Source organism: Diabrotica virgifera, chromosome 2, assembly GCF_917563875.1.
Source record: "Diabrotica virgifera virgifera chromosome 2, PGI_DIABVI_V3a".
Lineage (NCBI taxonomy): Eukaryota > Metazoa > Arthropoda > Insecta > Coleoptera > Chrysomelidae > Diabrotica > Diabrotica virgifera.
Window position 1 is genome coordinate 223,428,295 of NC_065444.1, and position 24,426 is coordinate 223,452,720.

Here is a 24,426-nt window from a genome sequence, read left to right on the forward strand (position 1 = left end):
GCGCATATATAATCACTTTTAGCCCGATCAGAGAACACTATGACCAAAAAAAAAACAAAATCAAAGATGAAAATTTGGGAATAGGTAGATAAAAGTGTCTATTATTAAATAAAAAAAAAGTTTACACTCCTAAGGCACCCCTTATGTTTTTAAAAAATTTTGCAAAAAGGACTAAGTTTTTATACATTCACGAATTTGGTAAGATAATGAAAAAAAAAAGAATTTTTTTAGAGAACTATTATCGGCATGACTATATTTTAAAAACATGATAAAACAATTTTTTATAACTTTAGTAGTTTCTAAGATATAACCCTTTTTAGCTGCTTATTTTAGTTACGCATTGGATGTGCGCGATTTGAATTATTTAATTGTTGAATAAATAGTTTTAGTCGGAGAGATAGAAGCGGATTTTGTGCGTGATAAGTAATATGGAAAAACTATACGGGGATATGTTGAATTAGTTGTGTACATGACTTTCACCAACGACCGGAAACCAGAGTTGGGGCCGAGGGTAGTTATAAGGGGTCAAAGTCGCGGATTTTATTATTTTTTTTATGACGCTCATGATCGAGATAGGGCACCAAAATTTGGGAATAAGTAGGTCATGACGTAACTAAGTAAAATCTCTAGAGGCGGAACGCTGCGTGGCCGACAAAGGGGTGGGGGTAGGGGTGAATATAAAAAATATAAAGGGTTTTTTTGCGACGTTCGTAATTGAGATAGTGGACCAAAGTTTGGAAATAAGTAGATCATGACACTAGTAAGTAAAATCCCCACAGCCGGAAACCAGAGTTGGGGATGAGGGTAGTTATAAGGGGTCAAAATCGACGTTTTTATTATTTTTTTTGTGACGCTCATGATCGAGAGAGTGCACCAAAATTTGGGAATAAGTAGGTAATGACGTAACTAAGTAAAATCTCCAGGGGTGGCACGCTGCGTGGCGGACAAAGGGGTCGGGCAGGGGTGTATATAAAAAATATAAGGGGTTTTTTGCGACGTTCGTGATTGAGATAGTGCACCAAAATTTGGAAATAAGTAGACCATGAGATAACTAAGTAAAATCCTCAGAGCCGGAAACCAGAGTTGGGCACGAGGGTAGTTATAAGGGGTCAAAATCGCCGTTTTTATTATTTTTATTGTGACGCTCATGATCGAGATAGTGCATCAAAATTTGGGAATAAGTAGGTCATGAGGTAACTAAGTACAATCTCCAGGGGTGGAACGCTGCGTGGCCGATAAAGGGTTGGGGGTAGGTGTGAATATAAAAAATATAAGGGGTTTTCTGCGACGTGCTAGATTGAGATAGTGCACCAAAATTTGGGAATAAGTAGACCATGACTTAGCTAAGTAAAATCCCCAGAGCCGGAAACCAGAGTTGGGGATGAGGGTAGTTTTAAGGGGTCAAAATCGCAGTGTGTATTATTTTTTTGTGACCCGGCACAACATTTGTCCCCTACGCAGCGTTCCGCCCCTGGAGATTTTACTTAGTAATGTATTGATCTACTTATTCCCAAATTTTGGTGCACTATCTCGATCAGGGACGGCAAAAAAACCCATATATTTTTATACTCACCCCTGCCTACCACCCCTTTGTACCCCAAGCAGCGTTACGCCCCTGAAGATTTTACTTAGTTACGTCATAACCTACTTACTTCCAAATTTTGGTTCACTATCTCCATCATGAGCGCCACAAAAAAAAATAATAAAAACCGCTACTTTTACCCCTTATAACTACCCTCGTCCACCACTCTGGTTTCCGCCTCTGGGGAAATTACTTAGTTATGACATGGTCTACTTATTCCTAAATTTTGGTGTACGATCTCAATCACGAACGTCGCAAAAAACCCCTTACATTTTTTTATATTCACCCCTGCCCCACTCCTTTGTCGGCCACGCAGCGTTCCACTCCTGGAGATTTTACTTAATTACGTCATGACCTATTTATTCCCAAATTTTGGCGCGCTATCTCGATCATGAGCGTCACAAAAAAAATAATAAAAAACGGAATTTTGACCCCTTATAACAACCTTCCTTCCCCACTCTGGTTTCCGGCTTTGGGGATTTTAATTATTTATGTCATGGTCTACTTATACCCAAATTTTGGTGCACTATCTCAATCACGAACGTCGCAAAAACCCCTTATATTTTTTATATTCACCCCTACCCCCACCCCTTTGTCGGCCACGCAGCGTTGAGTCCCTAGAGATTTTACTTAGGTACGTCATGACCTACTTATTCCCAAATTTTGGTGAACTATCTTGATCATGACCGTCATAAAAAAAATAATAAAAACCGCGACTTTGACCCCTTAAAACTACCCTCGGCCCCAACTCTGGTTTCCGGCCGTTGGTGAAAGTCATGTACACAACTAATTCAACATATCCCCGTATAGATTTTCCACATTACTTATCACGCACAAAATCCGCTCCCAGCTCTTAGACTATTTGGGACAATTACCAAACATAAACACTTACGAAAAGGACTTAAAAAATATAAAAAAACCTAAATTTTAATACTAGTGCGGCAGATTCGTGCAAGTATTTATAAGAATTGCACATTTAATGATACAAGCATATAAATTGGGCCACATATACTGCACATATAAAGGTTCAAATTTAGATATGAGGCCATCTCAGATTTTGCCTTTTACAAAAATGGCGGACATTCAAAATGGGCGACTATACATATGTGACTAATAGCACGATATCTTTTGAATGAAAAGTCCGATTTCAACCAAATTTGGTACATAGGTTCTTTTTGTGATTTACAAGGTCTATGTCGTGAACTGGAAGAATCGGTTTACCAGAAGTTGTGTTTTTCCTGGTTTTTCATGTAAAACTATTTTATATTATGTAAATAATTTATTTTCAATTTTTTTACCGTGTATATATTAATTTTTCATAATGGTAATACCACCATTGAAAAGAGCGTAAGAATATGTTTTAGAAAATATTTTGAACTTTTTAGTTATGTTAATTACCATTTAATAAATGCATAACGTATCTTCACATGTACCTTTGTGTGGCAGATTCGTGCAAATATTATAAGAATTATTGTGAATTTAACGGTAGAAGCATATACTTTGGACCACATATACTACACATACAAAAGTTCAAATTCAGATATGAGGCCATCTCAGATTTTGCCTCTTACAAAAATGGCGAGTATTCAAAATGGCGGCTATACATATGTGAGTAATAGCACGATAGCTTTTGAACGAAAAGTCCGATTTCAGCCAAATTTGTCATCAAGGTTGTTTTTTTGGATGAATAAGATCGAGGTTTTGAACCGGAAGAATCGGTTCACCAGAAGTTGTGTTTTTACTGTTTTTTTTTATGTAAAAATCTGTTGTTTTTTTCAATTCTTTCATCCTGTATATACTAATTTTTCAAAAAGTTGATACCGCCATTGAAAAGAGTGTAAACATAATTTTTACGAGAGACTTTGAACTTTTTAGTTATGTTAATTACAATTTAATAAATGCATAACGTATCTTCAGATGTACCTGTGTGCGTCAGATTAATTTTGAATGCCCGCCATTTTTGTAAAAGATAAAATCTGAGATGGCCTCATATCTAAATTTGAATCTTTGTATGTGTAGTGTGTGTGGTCCAAATTATATGATATAACCATTAAATGCACAATAATTCTTATATTATTTGCACGAATCTGCCGCACATAGGTTTATAGGTACATGTGAAGATACATTATGCATTTATTAATTGGTAATTAACGTAACTAAAGAGTTCAAAATATTGCCTAAAAATATTTTTACCCTCTTTTCAACGCCGGTATTAACTTTTTGAAAAATTAATATATACAGGGTGAAAGAATTATTAGAAAAACATGTTTTTACATAAAAATCAGGAAAAACACAACTTCTGGTAAATCGATTCTTCCGGTTCAAGACTTTGGTCTTGCACATCAAAAGAAGAACCTATATACCAAATTTGGTTGAAATCGGACTTTTCGTTCAAAAGTTATCGTCCTATTAGTCACATATGTTTAGTCGCCATTTTGAGTGCCCGCCTTTTTTGGTAAAAAGTTAAATCTGAGATGGCCTTTTATCCAAGTTTGAACCTTGATGTGTGTAGTATATGTGGTCCAAATTATATGCTTCTACGATTAAATTCACAATAATTCTTATAATATTTGTACGAATCTGTCACACATAGGTACATTTGAAGATACATTATGCATTTATTAAATGGTAATTAACATAACTAAAATATTCAAAATATTTTCTACAAAATAATTTTATGCTCTAATCAATTGCGGTATTACCTTTTTGAAAAATTAATATATACAGAGGGAAAAAATTGAAAAAAAAACATATTTTTTACATAAACAACCAGTAAAAACACAAATTCTGGTAAACCGATTCTTCTGGTTCACCACATCCATCTTGTAAATCAAAAAAAGAACCCATATACCAAATTTAGTTGAAATCTGAAGTCTCGTTCAAAAGTTATCGTGCTATTAGTCACATATGTATAGCCGCCATTTTGAATCCCCGCCATTTTTGTAAAAATTTGAACCTTTATATGTGTAGTATATGTGGTCCAAATTATATGCTTGTATCATTAAATGTGCAATTGTATCACATATCGGCCGCACTATACGAATGAATTTAATAGTAAATAATAAATAATAAAATAATAGTAAATTAGAAACTATTTAATTTAGAAAACACATACACTAGGTATGGTGCAAATGAAAGGAATACATAAATTCATCTTTTGTAAGCCAGCGACTTTAAGGAAAAACCGGAAACCGTGTGACGTCATCCGTCTGAGCGTGATGACGTAATCGATATTTTTTTTAAATGAGAATAGGAGTCGTGTGATAGCTTATTTGAAATATTATTCAATCCTCTGTTTAGTAATATAAACGTTAACATAAATATTTATACAGGATGTCCTAAATGTTCTTTTTAATTAAATTAATTGACACAAAAAGAAGAATGTATGTAATTTATTTAAATCAAAATACATTTTACTGCTGCCAGAAAACAGAAAAAAAAATGTTTATTTTTCAAATAAACATTGTTTTTCCCTTAAATTAAATGTTCAAACTGCCAAGAGGGAGGAAAGTGGCAGCTTCAACATTGAATTTAAGCGAAAAACAATTTCTATTTGTGAATTAAATATTCTTTTCTGCTCTCTGTTAACAGTAAAATATATTTTGAATTAAATAAATTACATACATTCTTCTTTTTGTGTCAATTATTTTAATTTAAAAAATTATTTTTTTTGGACACCCTGTATAAATAATTATAATATTTACATTACTAAATAGAGAATGGAATAACCTTTCAAATGAGCTATCACACGACCCCTATTCTGATTTAAAAAAAATCATCATTTAAGTCATTACAGCCAGATGGATAACGTTACAAGTATGATATATCGTTCATTTGGAAGAAGAGGGTTACATCTCAAAATGTTAAAGTTTTTTTTTATTGCATCAATTGCTTCAAAATAATGACTTCTACACTGGAAAAAATAGTTACATGGGTAAGTACACTAGTCTCCGAGAGATGGCAGATGTAACTCTTTGGTTTTCCCCTAACTTTTTCTACAGAACGTTATTCGCTTTAGAGAATTCAATTATATCTTGGAATATAATAGACAAAAATAAGTTAATTTAATTAAAAGGGTGATTTATTTTTGGGATATAGAGTTATAAGTAAAGATAAACCCATTTTTCTTAAAAGTTATAACACTAAAAGTGAACAGTATGTTCTGATAGAAGGATACTTTCTTAGTTGTAACTTTTTTTTGGATAATACATCATAAAAAAGAAGCAATATAATGTGCGTAAAAAGTAGTTTTGTGAAATGTAACCTTATTCTTCAAAGTTATTTTGTTATATTTGAATTATCATTTTTTTGCATTGGGTAAAATATGCATAAATAAAACTGTAGTAGTTAAAACTAATTTAATTAGACCATAATGCTTAATAACAGCCTACCAATCGAATTTTCGCAAATATTCAAAATATTCAAGGCAATTATACTCAAGATAATTTTGACAATAATTATTCTTTTAAATATGCACAAAACACAATGTAATATAAAGTACCTATAGTCCTGTCGCCAGTGGGGGTACAACGGCCTCCTTAATTCAGATGGACTTACATAAGTGTTTTTATGTATTTTGACCCGTAGAACACGAATTTTTTGGGTAACAGTCGATCCGGATGTCGATAAGATTGTTATAAACAAAGAACTTGAGGAATCACATAACAAAACATTGTTTTGTATTTTTTGGGTCATTCTAAGCAAAAAAAGTATTTACAAGTTTTTTCGTAGGATGCATAGTTTTCGATATAAACGCAGCTGAACTTCCAAAAAATCGAAAAATTGCAATTTTTGAACCCGAATAACTTTTGATTGAAAAATAAAATAACAATTCTGCTTACCGCATTTGAAAGTTCAAGTCAAATTCTATCGGTTTTGATTACTTTCATTGCTCAAAATTAATTTTTTTATTGTTAAACAAAGCTTTAAACACATAGTGATTTAATGCCGTTTTCAATGCATTTCCCATTTGAAATCGAACGAGTAGGCGCGCATACACACAATTTCTACATAGACTACGTACATTAAAACGCATGCATTGGGCACGGGAAACACTATGTGTTTATGGCTTTGTTTAACAAATAAAAACCTAATTTTTAGCAATGCAAATAATCAAAACCGATAGAATTTGACTTGAACTTTCAAATGCAGTAAGCAGAATTGCTATTTTATTTTTAATCAAAAGTTATTCGGGTTCAACAATTGCACTTTTTCGATTTTTTGAAAGTTTAACCGCGTTTATCTCTAAAACTATGCATCCTATGAAAAAACTTGTAAGATCATTTTTTGCTGAGAATCACCCAAAAAATACAAAAAAATGTTTTGTTTTGCGAAAAATCGCTGCTATGTAATTCCTCAAGTTCTTTGCTTATAACAAACTTATCGACATCTGGATCAACTGTTACCCAAAAAATTCGTGATCTACGGGTCAAAATACATAAAAAAAACTTGGGTAAGTCCATCTGAATTAAGGAGGCCGTTGTACCCCCCCTGGCGACAGGACTACTACATGAAATAGGTTTTAATGACGTGTTTGACCTTGAAGCTTTGTGTGCAGACTTATGTATATCTTAGTATTCCGAAAAATGTGATGTGACGATCATGAAGTTAGTTTTCCTAAATACTATTTTAAGTTTTCACAAAAAATTGTAAAGGAAAACAATTTTTATTATTGCTTTATGTTTCATTTTGTGTTGTATAATGGATACGAACTACGTAATTAGTTTTTTTGAATGTTTTGTTAATAAGTTTTATTACACAATCATCGTCATTCTCTTTGCCTTATCCCTATGCGGGGTCGGTTTCCCTAATTGCATTTCTCCATACAATTCTATCTTGAGTCATATCAATATTAATCCCCTTTACCAACATGTCGTGCCTAATCGTCTCCCCCCACGTCTTCTTTGGTCTTCCTCTCCTACTCCTTCCAAGAATCTGCACTTCAGCAATTCTTCGTATTGGGTGATTAGCGTCTCGACGTTGAACATGACCAAACCATCTCAACCTATGCTCTCTCATTTTGGCATCAATTGGTGCCACACCTAGACTTCCCCTAATATACTCATTTTTAATTTTATCCTTTTTTGTCACTCCACTCATCCATCTAAGCATTCTCATTTCCACCACATGCATTCGTTGTTCCTCTTTCTTTTTCTCTGCCCAACATTCAGTTCCGTACATCATAGCCGGTCTTATGGCTGTTTTATAGAATTTTCCCTTCAACTTCATTGGCATTTTCCTGTCAAACAGCACACCACTCGCTTCCTTCCACTTCATTCATCCAGCTCTAATTCTACTGCATGCATCTCCATCTATTTCTCCATTACTCTGTAATACCGATCCCAGGTACTTAAAACTATTGCTTTTTACAATCAGTTCACCATCCAAAGATACCATGTTATTTGTAGTAACTCCATCTTTAAATGAACATTGGAAATACTCTGTCTTTGTCCTACTTAGTTTTAAACCTTTTTCCCCCAGAGCTTGTCTCCACTGTTCCAGTTTTTGTTCTAAGTCTCTTTCACTATTTCCTACTAACACGACATCATCAGCATACATTAAGCACCATGGAATGTTACCCTGTAGTTTCGCTGTTATCTGGAAAGTTTTATTACACAATAATTGATATAATGGCATTTTTAATAATCATTTATTTATACAATTTCTAAAATGTAACTTTATGAGCAAACATAGTGTATTAAAAAGATAATATTCCTTTATTCAAGAAGATTATTTTAAGTTTTTTTTTCTAAACCTGATATTATCTTAAAAAAGAAAATTCTTGCCAGAGCCATAAAAAGATCAGAAATCTATCATACTCAATCATTAAATCCTATAATATCAATAAATACTGCACAAAATAAATGAAATAAACTAATATGAATCTTAAAACCTTTCTACTGAAAAAGTGAAAATTCTATAACCCTCTTCTTCCAAATGAACGATATATACCAGTGGCGGCTCGTACCACTTTAAGAAAGTAGTGCCAGAACTCGGGCAGCCGCCAAAATTTTTAGTGACGGATTCACGATATTGTCAAAAAAAGGTATATTGACAACAAAAACTAAAAAAAAAAATATGCGCGGATACTTTTATCTTATGTATCTTAAGTTTATTGATCTGAGGTGCAAAGCAATTGTCCAACATTGATCAAAACCGTTCCGTAAATTGATTAATAATAAAAACCTCTTAACCTACTACCAGCATTTACTGCTGATAGTGAGAGTGCTAGAAAATTGTTATTACGATTTAGTCTCTATTTACCAATTTATAAAAATAATACTATTTCATTATTCACACACATGCACAAATTTTTGTAATGTCACTTTTAAAGTTTACGATATATGAAATTCATTCATCTAATTTTTGGTTGAAAAGTTTTCAATGACTTTATAATTAAAATTATCAATACAATTTACAAAATGCTTTTCTGCAGATAGCATACCTAAAGCACTATGTTTTAACATCGAAAAACAGCGTTCTGCTTCAGATGTGGATATAGGAATGGTAACTAAAATACTTAAAAGTTTAATAGTTTCTTCAAATGTGCTTTTTAAACTTTCCATCTATAATAAAACCGATAGCGAAACAGCCCCAGAGGTAGTACTTAATTCGTCTCGCTAATACAGTACCTACTTCTAATTCAGTTTTAAACCGAGTTTTGCTTAAAAATTAAAATTGTCTCCATGTTTCATTAAGAAATGATTCGAAAAACTGATGTTTATACGCAGAAAACTTCTCCGACATAAATAAATTAGAAGCAACTAAATGTCCGGAGAAGGTAGAACTTTGAAAGATCTGGTACTTTGAATAATATGAACCTTTAAGTCGTTGTCTAATTCGGCGCTAAAATTGACCAGTTCCTTAAATAAATATGCCTCTATTTTCTGAATTTTCTTTTTCGTCGTGACCTCTTAAAGCTAACTCGAAAGCTCCACAACACCTTATAACATTTGTAGTTTTTTTTTCTAGCGAAAAACCACCAAAATAATATTTTAAGATACTAATCTTCATTGCCAATTAATAAATTAAACTTGAGAAATAATAAAAATATTATCAAAATACCCACGATCATGATGCATTAAAAGTTTAATTATAAATACAAAAACTTTTAACAGAAAATATACATAATAAAAGCGACAAGCCAGCACGTAAAGAAACTCAAAATAAATAGACCTGGCATCATACCCTCGTGCCTGGCATAGAGATTCTAATTTTAAGGTATACTAATAGTCCAATATAGCTCTTTCTCTGCCACTTACATAGAATGCTCGTAAAATCTTTCTCTCTTTAGTTGTGCCAGTACTGACTTCGGCACGAAGGAGATTCTCCTGTCGAATACTCTCCGCTGTCGGCAGGGATTGTATTACGCCCATAGTTGCCATATTTTATATAATTTATGAAGATCAAAAGAAATACACACAAAAAAATTAACAGGAATTAAAAAGTTTGAAGATAAAAAATATGTTTCTGCATAGTTAGCAAGGTAGTGCCATGGCTCTATGGCACTACCTCACGGGCCGCCACTGATATATACCAAAAAATCATAATTAGAAAAATAAAATGCGACATGTTTCAGGATTTTTTTCGTCATAAAAATTTATATAGTCATAAAAAATTTTATAATATTACTTGTAAGGATGAAAATTTGTGTTGTGTTAAAAAATGGCAATATTTTTATTTCATTTTTAAGTGCACTTTTCGAAATTCAATCAACAATATCTTTGTTGAACATAAATAAAAAGCAATAGAAATATTATGGTAAGTACCTAATGTAGTATGTTCTTTTTCTAAATGATTGTTTAATTTTTTTGTAACTATAACCAGAATTAAAAACCGCTAAACGCCGTAAAAATGAGTGGTGCATTCAATATTGCAGCTACAAAAGATCTGATATGAATATTACGTGGCGCGAAAATGTATCTTCATTTTAATGCAAAACAAAATTCTAGTTTTATTTTAAAAGAATTTTTCATAATATTTGCCTAATTTGAAGTAAAACGCGCCACAAAAGAGTAAATTTGATACAGTTTGAATTTTGAAACTCTTTTGTGGCGGTTTTACTTTAAATTTAGCAAATATTATGAAAAAATCTTGTAAAATAAAACTAGAATTTTGTTTTGCATCAAAATGAAAATACATTTTCGCGCCACGTAATATTCATATTAGACCTTTTGTAGCTAGAATATTGTATGCGCCACTCATTTTTACGGAGTTTAGCGGTTTTTAATTCTTGTATCAGGAGTTTTTCAAAGTTATTTATAAATTAAATGTATAAAGTTGAATACAATGTTTCTCGATTACACGTTAAGCTTTATAAATGGCCGCCTTTGTCGCATTATCTCCCAAATGATCTAGTGTCCATCGAATGTACACTAGATTTTTTTCTATTCGAAATAGATTGAAAAAATATTGGGATGGCTAGTAAATGAACTCGGATTGCCCGTTGCCAAATCAAATTAGCGTCGTAACCACTACAACTACATAAACCATTTAGGGAATAATCGTTAATTGGATTATACTTTTGTAGCTTAATAATTTCTAGATGGCTTAACCGATTTTTGTCACTAAACATGAGTTTGAAACGTATTGAGAAGTAGTATCTTATGCATCTAAGGTCAAGTATGACAACTGAAGCTATTACAGGAATTATTGAGCTTGAAAAACCGTTTTTCCCATAAGAAATAGATTTGATCATACTTATGAAGCCTATAACTTAAAAATTCGAATTTTCCCGGATATAAGGTATACACCGTTAAATTCGTCTAGAGCCCTTCTACAAACGCTCAGTTATTGCGTAATTCGTAGGTTGAAATTTTAAGTAATTGTCAAAAACCAAAATTTTCAAAGTTTAGTTTTTTAGTTTTTCGGCTATACTGAGCCTTGTGTATGTCTGATCCTGACGGCTTAGACACCATTTGAAAGCTTAACTCAACGCTATTGATTTGGTGTATTTACTGTTCTCCTGTTTCTTCTTGAACCGAAGATATATACCGCCAAAAAATATGCCGTTTTGTACCTACCAAGTCCTATGTCTGGTTTATGGGTAGTCAAAACTCACAAACTACACCGGTTCTGAATCGGTCCTTACCCCCTCTTCAAACACAGAAAAAAAAATTCAGATCGGTTTAACTTTTCCACACACATACATACATAGTACATACATACAAACATACATTCCACAAACATTTTCCCTTTTTTTAAATAAAAATTGACTCATATTTCTGAGCTCGGTAACTTTTGAACGGTATAACCGATTTTCAAAATTAGACATGCGTTGGAAAGGTAATGATCGCTTCTATTAGAAGCCGCAAAGGTCGGAGTTAAATTTTCGAAGTTTTTGTGAGTTTTGGGGACGAGAACGAAAAACAGACCCTAAATAGGAAGGGCCGTAAAATCCACACCCTTGGACCAAAATGGATAGTTGACATATGAATGGGTGAGTCTTTTCCTAAACTTTAAGATGGGGGTTGGCCTAATTTTCAATTCAGTCAGATTTAGAAAATCGAAAATTTCGTGTATATATAGTGTCGCGTGGAGGGGGTGTAGGTGTGCGCCACTGGCTAGAACTGCCGTTCTCTGGTAATATTTTTTAATTAAAGTTCAATTATTACAAATAAGTTCAAAAACTGGTCATGTTCTAATAAAATCAAGGGCATTTTTTTACAAACTAATTTTTTTCAATGAAAATTTTAGTGCATATTAAAGAAAACTTGAGAGCATATTTTAACGTGTACGCTCGATTTAACTCGATTGCGCTAAACTGATAGTCTAAGAGCTGAGAGCGGATTTTGTGCGTGATAAGTAATATGGAAAAACTATACGGGAATATGTTGAATTAGTTGTGTACATGACTTTCACCAACGGCCGGAAACCAGAATAGGGGCCGAAGGTAGTTTTAAGGGGTCAAAGTCGCGGTTTTTATTATTTTTTTTATGACGCTCATGATCGAGATAGTGCACCAAAATTTGGGAATAAGTAGGTCATGACGTACCTAAGTAAAATCTCTAGGGGCGCAACGCTGCGTGGCCGACAAAGGGGTGGGGGTAGGGGTGAATATAAAAAATATAAGGGGTTTTTTGCGACGTTCGAGATTGAGATAGTGCACCAAAATTTGGGTATAAGTAGACCATGACATAAATAAGTAAAATCCCCAGAGCCGGAAACCAGAGTGGGGGAGGAAGGTAGTTATAAGGGGTCAAAATCCCGTTTTTTATTATTTTTTTTGTGACGCTCATAATCGAGATAGTGCAACAAAATTTGGGGAATAAGTAGGTCATGACGTAGCTAAGTAAAATCTCCAGAAGTGGAACGTTGGGTGGCCGACAAAGGGGTGGGGCAGGGTTGAATATAAAAAATGTGAGGGGTTTTTTGCGACGTTCGTGATTGAGATAGTGCACCAAAATTTGGGAATAAGTAGACCATGAGATAACTAAGTAATATCCCCAGAGGCTGAAACCAGAGTGGCGGACGAGGGTAGTTATAAGGAGTAAAAGTCGCGGTTTTTATTATTTTTTTTGTGGCGCTCATGATGAAGTTAGTGCACCAAAATTTGGGATAAGTAGGTCATGAGGTAACTAAGTAAAATCTCCAGGGGCGCAACGCTGCTTGGGGTACAAAGGGGTGGTAGGCAGGGATGAGTATAAAAATATATGGGGGTTTTTTGCCGTTCGTGATCGAGATAGTGCACCAAAATTTGGGAATAAGTAGGTCATGGGATTACTAAGTAAAATCTCCAGGGGCGGAACGCTGCGTGTGGGACAAATGTTGTGCCGGGTCACAAAAAAAAAAATAATACATACTGCGACTTTGACCCCTTAGAACTACCCTTATCCCCAACTCTGGTTTCCGGCTCTGGGGATTTTACTTAGCTAAGTCATGGTCTACTTATTTCCAAATTTTGGTGCACTATCTCAATCTAGCACGTCGCAAAAACCCCTTATATTTGATATATTTACACCTACCCCCACCCCTATATCGGCCACGCAGCGTTCCACCTCTGGAGATTGTACTTAGTTACCTCATGACCTACTTATTTTCAAATTTTGGTGCACTATCTCGATCATGAGCGTCACAAAAAAAATAATAAAAACGGCGATTTTGACCCCTTATAACTACCCTCGTCCCCCACCTCGGGTTTCGGGCTCTGAGGATATTACTTAGTTCTGTCATGGTCTACTTATTCCCAAATTTTGGTGCTCTCTCTCAATCACGAACGTCGCGAAAAACCCCTTATATTTTTTGTATTCACCCCTGCCCCACACCTTTGTCGGCCACGCAGCGTGCCAGCCCTGGAGTTTTTACTTAGTTACGTCATGACCTACTTATTCCCAAATTTTGGTGCACTATCTCGATCATGAGCGTCACAAAAAAAAAATAATAAAAACGGCGACTTTGACCCTTATAACTACCCTCGTCCCCCACTCTGGTTTCCGGCTCTGGGGATTTTACTTAGTAATGTGGTGGTCTACTTATTCCCAAATTTTGGTCAACTATCTCAGTCACGAACATCGCAAAGAACCCTTTATATTTTTTTATTCAACCCTACCCCCACCCCTTTGTCGGACATGCAGTGTTCCGCCCCTAGAGATTTTACTTAGTTACGTCATGACATGACCTACTTATTCCCAAATTTTTGTGCACTATCTCGATCATGAGAGTCACAAAAAAAAATAAAAACCGCGACTTTGACCCCTTATAACTACCCTCGGCCCCCACTCTGGTTTCCGGCCGTTGGTGAAAGTCATGTACACAACTAATTCAACATATCCCCGTATAGTTTTTCCATATTACTTATCACGCACAAAATCCGCTTCTATCTCTCCGACTATGACCAAACTGTGCACATTCGGGATAATTAGAGAGACATTGTATTTTATGTTACTGTAATTTTTCCCACTCGATCCAACAAAAAAAATTATCGTTCATCACATCACATCATCCTTCCAATTGTCCCAACAACGATTGTGATCGTCCAGTGACAGTTTCGTGACGATCATTTCAGTAATCGGATAAATGCAAGTAGGTACTCGTTGATCTGACCTGCGAAATAGGATTACTTTTTACATTAAAAAAATTATTTTTTGGGCGGCTTTTTAAAAAAACTGTGCATTAAGGGGTTAAACACTTTGTAAAACGTGGGATTGACACCTTCAAAATATAAGTTTAGAAAGAAACGATGTGACATTTAAACTTTGCTTAACAGTTATGATGGAATAAGGGTACATGAAGATGAAGACGATACAAGTAAGTAGGTACATCAAATGATACCTGCAAAGAAAAAATTCAAAATATCTATTTTGTAAATGACTATTGAAACTGTGGTGGATTAAGAAGCTAATTTTACATGAAATAAAGAAAAATAATATGACTAATTGACTAAATAATAGGGATGTTCACTAATTTTTAAATATAGTTAAATTCAATAGATTACAAGGTATATAAAGACGTAACAATCATAAAACTGTTTAAAAATGTATATTTTTTAAGATAAATGAGTTCATAATGTTGATTTTCGTGGAGGCTAGAAAAACGGTACCCTGCAGCGAGGCTACGGTCTGTGACGTCAGCAGTCGTAACGTCTTTGATCGACGACTAATTTTGTATACTTATTTACTCAGTGTATTTGAATGTGCGCAGTTTTTTACGTATTTAATTATTAAAAATAAAGCCAAATAAGTGGTGTTTTGTTCCTGGGTGTGTAAATACATCAAAAAACAGTTCTGACAAGATTTTTATTACCGTTCCAGCCAATTTAAAACAGAAAAAGAAATGGTTTGTTGCAGCTAGAACTTAAAATAACTAACTTAAAGAACTAACTTAATAAAATAAGCATTATAGAAGTTTTCCAGAGACTTTCGGCCCTTGGTAATAATGTAATTGTTCTTTCTGCATTTACATTTTTCAAAAATACTTATTAGTTTTCTCAGGATTCGAAAAAAATGAATGAATTTAAATAGCATTGGACCAAGATTTTGCACCTACCCCCTTAAAGAGTAAATGAAAAAGTTTCGGGACCACAAATTTGTATTCCTTAAACTGGGATATTCCTAAAAACGGGATTCTAATAATACATACAGTAAAAGTAAACCTTGAAACAACTACATGTGGATGTAGGTAATATGACTTTATATTATTTATATTAAAATCATTAATAATTTAGTGAAAAGATTGGTTGAAATGAAAATGTATAATACCCAAGTTCAAAAATATTTTTTACCTTGGAACAGTTGTCAACTCGAAATACGAAACAACCGAAATAAGATCTAGAGTTGAAAAGGACATAGCAACATTTAACAACATGCATGAGAAATATTTTCACCCATTGCGACATAATATCTCTCCCACTAAAAATGCGGCTGCTAAAATGTTATTATTTCCGGTCTTGTTATATGGCGCAGAGGCTTGGACAATAATGGAAACATTAATGAAAAAGCTAGAGGCATTCGAGATGTGGGTGTACCCACCGGCGCACATGGATTCGCTCCCAACCCCTATAAAACCACTTTTATTGTACACGAGTTGGCTCCGAAACTCATACCCGAAAGTTAAGTTATGACCGAAAGGTTAGGTCTTCCTACCTGAACCCGGGAGCGAATCCATGTGCAGCCGTACCCACGAATCCTCAAAATATCCTGGGCGACCCACACCAACGTACAGGTATTGCGACGAATGGGAAAACAAAAAGAAATCTCTTTTACAATTAAGAAACGAAATCTTAAATATTTCGGTCATATCATGAGGCATGATAAATATCGTATACTCCAACTGATAACGCAAGGTAAAATAGAGAGCAAACGCGGACCCGGAAGAAAAGACACTCATGACTTAAAAACTTACGCCAATGATTTGGACAAAAATCGATCGAGTTATTCAGAAACGCCTCAAATGAAATTAAAATTGCCATGATGATAGCCAACGTCCACAACGGACAAGGCACATGAAGAAGAATAAAAATATTTTTAATACACCTAACCAAGGTAAAGTAATAACCAGCCAATGTATGTATACAATATGCATGCGTACAATGCATGCATACAACTTTCTCTATTTTTTTTTGTGGAGTATTAAGCATTTCTTTTTTTAGCTTAAAGAAGACATGGAAAATTATATGGAATATACACTCAGTAAAGCTGTGGTAGATTTATTTTTTTACAAGATGCCAATAAATCATACACCATTGTTACATCTACACTACAGTCGGTAGTTTATACGAATCGGCTTTCTGAAAACCTTCTTCCATTTTATTTGTTTATTTTTGTAAAACCCAAAATATGTCCTTACAAACAGTCTATCTATCCACTTTACACTAAACAAATTCACTATAAAACTCCACTTTAACCCTGATAAAACAAGAAGAGAACAAAATAAAATGACCTGAAACGTCAAACAGGTAAACAGTAACACTATGAGAATGGCGCGCGCTTGGGGTATGCAACTAGTGACGTCAGGCCAATAGAGAAGCGTTCTTGAAATTTAAAATAATGCTAGATTTCCAATAAACATTTTTTATAGAAAGACTTTTTCAATTTTGTTGAAATTTTGGACAATTATTCCTAGGGTGTTTCTTAATCGTTTTACATGTTTGAAATGACTTTTTAATTTTTTGTGAACATCCCTATTGTGTAAAAAATGATTTTCTTTTTGATAAATAAATAATAATTCATCGCACCGTTCTCGATTGATTAAATAAATAAAATTATATATTATTTGAAAGAGATAAGTTTTAAAAATAATTGAATGCATAACTTAAATTATTATTAAAATGAAAACATACAGGGTGTTTGATAACGAATGGGCCATAGCTTAACCTTCGATATCTGAGGTTAAAATATGTCGATTTAAGCTAACTTACCTTAGTACGAAAGTTAATATTTAATAACCGAAATACAGGGTGTCAAATTTACATTTTTATTTTATTTATTTTTGAATATTTCCTGACAGGCATGGGATAACAGCACGGCATTTGGTAAGTAGGTATTTTTTGGGACGAGAAACGTAAATTCCTCACCAAAAATTATTTTACTTATTTTACTATTATTTTTACTTAAACAAGGTATATTACATTTATCTCACTAAACTCAACCGTTTTCGAAATAAACGCATTTTAAATCTACGATGCAAAATTAAATTTTTTGCATTTCATTTTTCATTGTAGTTACTAACAACTATTTGACATATCCTTGTCATACTTTGCAGTAAGTGTAGGTACTGTAGGTACACCCTACTAAAGTATGTTAAACAAATGTTTCTGTCTGCTACCAGTGGCGTACGACGAGAGAAAGTGAATAGTTGACCCTTTCCAAATTCTATGACACTGACAAAATTGCTATTTTAGTGCAATTTTTGGATTCTCTAATACTTTCTATGTTAATAATATGGTCTTCATTCGTAACGCTAAAGTCATTCGTTTTCGAGATATTTGGAGTTAGAAACGAAGGGGCATTATCAAAATAACTGCCGTTTTATTTTTAACTTCAGATATCTCGAAAACTAAGGACTTTATCGTTACTAATGAAGAGTACTATGCTAAGAATTGCACTTAAATAACAATTCCGTCAGTGGCGTAGAATTTCGAAAGGATCAAACATTCACTTTCCCTCGTCGTACGCCACTGATAGAAGCCAGAAACGTTTGTTTAACATAATTTAGTAGGGTGTACATTACCTACGCTTGCTGCCAAGTATGACAAGGATATATGTCAAATGGTTTTTAGTAACCATAATGAAATGCAAAAAATTGAATTTTACATCGTAGATTTAAAATGCGCTTATTTCAAGCACGGTCCAGTTTAGCAAGATGAATTTAGTATACCTTTTTTAAGTAAAAATAATATTAAAATAAAAGTTTTGATCTCAAAATTATGTAGAGTAGAAAAAAATGAACGTATTAAAATTTAATACGTTCATTTTTTGATTTCATTTTCAATTCTTTGATTTAATAAACGCTGAAAGATGTACGTGGCGTCCTCTGGGTAATATATAATTTTTGGTGAGTAATTTAGGTTTCTCATTTCAAAAAACCCCCACTTACCAAATTTCGTGTTATTATCCGATGCCTGTCAGGAAATATTAAAAAATAAATAAAATAAAAGTTTAACGTTAATTCCCTGTATTTCGGTTATTATCAACTTTCGTACTAAGGTAAGTTAGCTTAAATCGACTTATTTTAACCTCAGAAATCCAAGGTTAAGCTTATTCGTTACCAAACACCCTGTATAATTAATACTCAGTAGAATCTGCTTAAACAATGTTAAAAATGTTTATTCTAAAAGAGAATTATTGTTTATTTTCATTTTATTTATTTATATATTTGAATAATTTTTAAATTAGTTTTTAATTCGTTATAACAATAATTCACATAACATTTGAGTTTTTTTTTATTTTATTGACTTATTAATACAATCATTAAAGAATATTACTTACTTATCTCAGAAAGTATAAGACCATTTTTTTAATTTTAATTTTTTTTATTATATTATGAAACACACCCCAAAAATGAAAAAAATGAAGTACTAACTCAATTTTGCAAAAAATGTGTCAAATGGGGTACATGGATTTTAAACTATTTTTATAATTAACATTTTCAACTCTCTATTCCGAAATGTTCATTCTTGATTTATTTTCTTTTTTTTGGGGTTTGGCAAAATTTTGCGTTCATTGATCGGGCTATTTCATCTTTTCCAAATTTTGTTTTTAAACCCTCTAATTAAAACTTGTCATGTCTTTCAAATGATTTTATCAGAATAAATAAAAGAATAGGTACTTGACAGATACTAAATTTTATTGCTAAAATATTAAAACATTACAAGCAGAAATAAAATTTAAAAATATACACGACATCGAAAGAATCTTAGAAGGATCAATATATTTGGAGTTAGCGAGGTTATAGAAACCCGCATTGATAAATCAATTTTTTTACTAACAATTCTTCTTCTTTTGGTGCCTATTTGTTTCAAATATTGTCGATCATTCTGGACATAATTATTTTATTAACTGATGCTGCAAATATACACGGTGTCCCAAAAATATTGGTCATCAATTATACCACACATTCTGGGGTCAAAAATAGTTCGATTGAACCTAACTTACCTAAGTACAAACTTTTGTAACTTACCTAAGTTACAAAATTAGGTAAGTTGTAACTTAGGGAAGTTACAAAATGAAAATCGATTTTTTTCAATATATCGAAAACTATTAGAGATTTTTTATTGAAAATGGACGTGTATCATTCTTATGGCAGGAACATCTTAAAACAAAATTATAGTGAAGTTTGTCCACCCCATAAAAATTTTATGGGAGTTTTGTTCCCTTAAACCCCCCAAACTTTTGTGTACGTTCCAATTACATAATTCATTATTGTGGTACAATTAGTTAAACACAACGTTTTAAAAACTTTTTTGCCTCCTAGTATTTTTTCAATAAGCCAGTTTTTATCGAGATGCGGCTTCTTTTTTAATATATTTACATTAAAATTTTATGGGGGTTTTGTTCCTTTAAACCCCCCAAATGTTTGTGTACGTTCCAATTAAACTATTATTGTGATACCATTAATTAAACACAGTGTTTTTAAAATTTTTGCTTCTTAGTCTTTTTTTGACAAGTCACATTTTATCGAGATGTGGCTTCTTTTTCGAAATACATATACCTAAAAATGTAAATTATAAATAAATTTTCAGATTATTAACAGGTCTCTATAATCGTACTTAACCATATACAAATATGTGGTGGATTCGACAAATATTCAAAATATGTCGATAAACACTGGCTTATAGAAAAAGTACTAAGAGGCAAAAAAGTTTTAAAAACATTGTGTTTAACTAATGGGGCCACAATAATAATTTAATTGGAACGTACACAAAAGTTTGGGTGGGTTTAAACGAACAAAACCCCCATAAAATTTTGGACATCTTGGATTTAGTGCACCCTAATATGTCTGTGTAGATTTTGGCATTGGATCCGACCATCACTTGTAACACCGTTGCCGTATCCTCTATTTTTTCATACTATCGCGTTATAATTTTTGTGATAATATATTTGTGTATGAAATGTATCATTTATGTATTTTAGGTATATTCTAATATGTTATGTATAGATAAGTTTTTACTTAATTATTTTAAATGATTGTGAAGTTTAACTTGCTAGGAACCTTGTAATATTGTGTAATGTGTTAAAAGTAAGTAGTTTTGAAACACCACTTACGTAAACTTTAGTATGTTGTTGTTTTCACCAATTTTGAAAAAATGTGTCCATCCGTCCGCCTTGTCCGTCCGACCGCGAATATAAATCCTCCGTCACTATAGCAGGTAGAATGACAAATGAGGTGTCAAATAAAAGCTTATAATCCAAGGATAGTACTAAAGGTGAGAAATTTAACGTAGGCTGTCTGTCCATCTGTCTGTCCGACCGCGTATATAATTCCTTCGTCACTATACCAGGTAAAACAACAAATGAGGTGTCAAATAAAAGCTTATAAAATTCCTCACCTTTAGTACCATCCTTGGATTATAAGCTTTCGTTTGACACCTCATTTGTCATTCTACCTGGTATAGTGAGGAGTTATATTCGCGGTCGGACGGACAGGCGGACAGACAACCTATGTCAAATTTCTCACCTTTAGTACCATCCTTGGATTATAAGCTTTCATTTGACACCTCGTTTATCATTCTACTTGGTATAGTGACGGAGGAGTTATATTCGCGGTCAGACAGACAGATGAACAGACAACCTAGGTCTAATTTCTCACCTTTAGTACTATCCTTGTATTATAAGCTTTCATTTGACACCTCCTTTGTCATTCTACCTAGTATAATGAGGGAGAAGTAAACGTTCTTATTCTATTAATCTTGTAGGTACATTTAACATTGATTGAAATTATGAAAAAAATATAGAAAACACCATGGCAACACTGTGATGCACAAACATAGGATTCAGCTGTGCGTTGCATAGGGTGCACTAATAACCAAGATGTCCAAAATTTTAATGGGGTGCACTAATTTCACTTTAATTTTTTTTTAAGATGTTGCCGCCATAAAAATACCCCATGTTTATTATCAATAAAAAAATCTCTAAGAGTTTTCGATATATAAAAAAAATCGATTTTCATTTTGTAATTTCAAAGGGCTGTAACTTTTTTTATGTGCACTATTGTATATAGGTAAGTGAGGTTTAATCAACCTATTTTTCACCCCAGAATCTGTTATATAATTTATGACCAATCTTTTCGGGACACCCTGTATAGTTTAGTTGTTGTTGTTGTGGAGAACAATTTCCTCGGGCGGAGGTAAATTCCTCACCAACCAGTAAAACCATATAATCCGACAGGTATTTTCCTCACCGAATTTAAGGGTTCGTATTAATCCGGTAGGTATTTTCCTCAGCAACTCACTCAGGTAATAAAATAAAAATATAGATGTAATGAATGATTATTATGAAAGCATCCGAAATCCGAAAAAAAGACATTAACCTTACATTATAATAGTTTATAATATAGATATCTAATATGCAAAACGTATAAACTATTATTTAATTTTTACATCTAATAAGAGACACACTTTACAATATCCATTCTAGTAATTTGATTAGACTGATATCTTAATAATTTTTCTATATTCATTTTTCAATTTCAGTTCTTTCACGTAACGTACGTATCTATCTGAAATTTTTTAATTTTTTCTAAGAAAATATGTATATGTGGATGGATGCTTATTATAAATCGATGAATTAAAATGTGAATGAAAAGATTCGCAAGCATTTGTAGTAGGAATGACAGAAGAATTTGCCTTTGCCTACAAATATGGGGATGGCATTTTCGTCTAATAAGTTTTAACTAAATAATCAACATATCTATCTATAATTTCATTTTCTGGTTAGCATGACATTAAGTCAAACACAAAACAATCTGATACGTCTTCTGGTTTTATATATTTATGTAAGGCCAAAAGTATGTTTGAGCTACTTGCCTACTTAGGAATCATTTGTATATTCTGATGTTAAAACTCTTATAAATGGGAAATAAGCCACAATTTAACTAAAAAAAATGATTTTATTACGTTCTGATGTCCACATCGGACGTCGTTGTCAAAATACAAAATATTAATAAATTAAACAAAAATGTTATTGCTTAGTAAAAAATTCTTGTAATAATCTGACTCATTTATATCGGCAATTCAGACATACAGGGTGTCCAGAAACTCTACCGACAAACGAAGACAGGAGATTCCTCAGATAATTTTAAGACAACTTAACCCAATTCATCTAGTCCGAAAATGCTTCCTTAAGGAGCTAGAGCTATTTGAAGATGGCGTCTGGTAATTAGTTTTTCTTAAATATCTCCAGAACGCTTCTATTTAGAAAAACGAAGCATGGTACACATAATTATTTTCCAGAGATAAATGGATTCCATTCATTGCAAATTTCCATTATCGGTCATAGGCGTCCGTTTTGGGTAGGGCAACAGTTATATTATCGCATAACTTTTTTGTTTTTAGTTTCTGAGAATTTTTGAGTCTGGATTTTTAAAACGTAAGGTATTATAGTACTAAGAGGTACTCTTACTTTAAGTTGATAGGATACACCGTTTTCTAGAAAAATCAATTTGAAAATTTTTCGTTTTTGAATATCAAAAAAAAAAAAAAAATTATTTAGAAAAACGAAAACTGGTACGTTTATTTATATTCCAGAGATGAATCGATTTCATTAATGGCGAATTTCTAGTACCGGTCATATGCATCCGTTTTGGGTAGGTCAACGGTTATTTTATCGCCTAACTTTTTGTCTTTCATTTTTAAGAATTTTTGACACTATGATTATAGTGTCATAGATTATTAAATTATGAGGTATTCTAGTACTAAAAGGTACTCTTGCTTTAAGTTGGTAAAATACACCGTTGTTTTTTTTTAATTTTTTTCATTTTTTTTTCAAATTCGGGAAACGAAAAATTTTCAAATCGATTTTCCTTGAAAACGGTGTGTCCTATGAACTTAAAACAAGAGTACCTTTTAGTACTAGAATTCCTCACAATTTAATAATAGTTTTAAGCATCAAAAATGCTTAAAACTTAAAGACAAAAAAGTTATACGATAAAATAACCGTTGCCCCACCCAAAACGGACGCTTATGACTGGTACTAGAAATTCACAAACGACGAAATCGATTTATCTCTAGAAGATAAATACGTGCACCAATTTTCGTTTTTCTAACTGGAAGCGTTCTGGAGGTATTTAAGAAAAACTAATTACAAGACGCCATCTTCAAAGAGCTCTAGCTCCCTTAGGAAGCATTTTCGGACTAGGTGAATTTAGTTAAATTGTCTTAAAATTATCTGAGGAATCTCCTGTTTTCGTTTGTCGGTAGAGTTTCTGGACACCCTGTATATTATCATTGATTATTTATAGACACGGATTCGATTACATGAAATCAACTTTAACTAATGAATATCCTTCACAAAAAAATCATAGCACGTGATCTGTCTTTAAAAAGACAATTATATGCAACAGTGACAGTAAAATTCTCGTGTTGGAGATTCCATAGTAAATCACGAGGAAAAACCTCGTGATACTATCCCGACATCTTAAATATTTGGTCTTACATTTAGTTTAATATTAAATAAACTAAATAAATGAATTATAAATAAATAATTTAGTTTAATAATAAATAAACTTAGTACTTATACTTGATTTAACAATCTGATTTTAAATCAAGAGACTGAATTTTTCTATACCAAGCTTGGTGTAGTTGAAATCTACAACCATGTAGGTATTTCAGTGTTCGGACAAATTTGAAAGATTACATTATGTATAGCCTTTTCAAAATCTACAAAAATTTTAGTAGGATTAAATAAAGATTA